Genomic DNA, 474 nt, shown 5'->3' with positions numbered 1-474 from the left:
TATACACATACATACACATACATACATATACATACACATACATACACACATACACGTACATACACATATACACGTACATACACACATACACATACATACACACATACACGTACATAAACACACATATACACATACACACACATACACGTACATACACATATACACATACACATATACACATACACATACACACAGATATATACACATGTACACATACACATACACACATACATACATACACACACATACACACACATATACACATACACATACACACACAGATATATACACATGTACACATACACATACACACATACATACATACACACACATACACACACATATACACATACACACACAGATATATACACATGTACACATACACATACACACATACATACACACATACACGTATACACATAAACATATACACATACACATACACACATACACACATGTACACAGATATATACA

Source organism: Eptatretus burgeri, chromosome 12, assembly GCF_056783735.1.
Source record: "Eptatretus burgeri isolate ZD-2024b chromosome 12, Ebu_testis_v1, whole genome shotgun sequence".
Classification (NCBI taxonomy): domain Eukaryota; kingdom Metazoa; phylum Chordata; class Myxini; order Myxiniformes; family Myxinidae; genus Eptatretus; species Eptatretus burgeri.
This window is presented reverse-complemented; position numbering follows the sequence as displayed.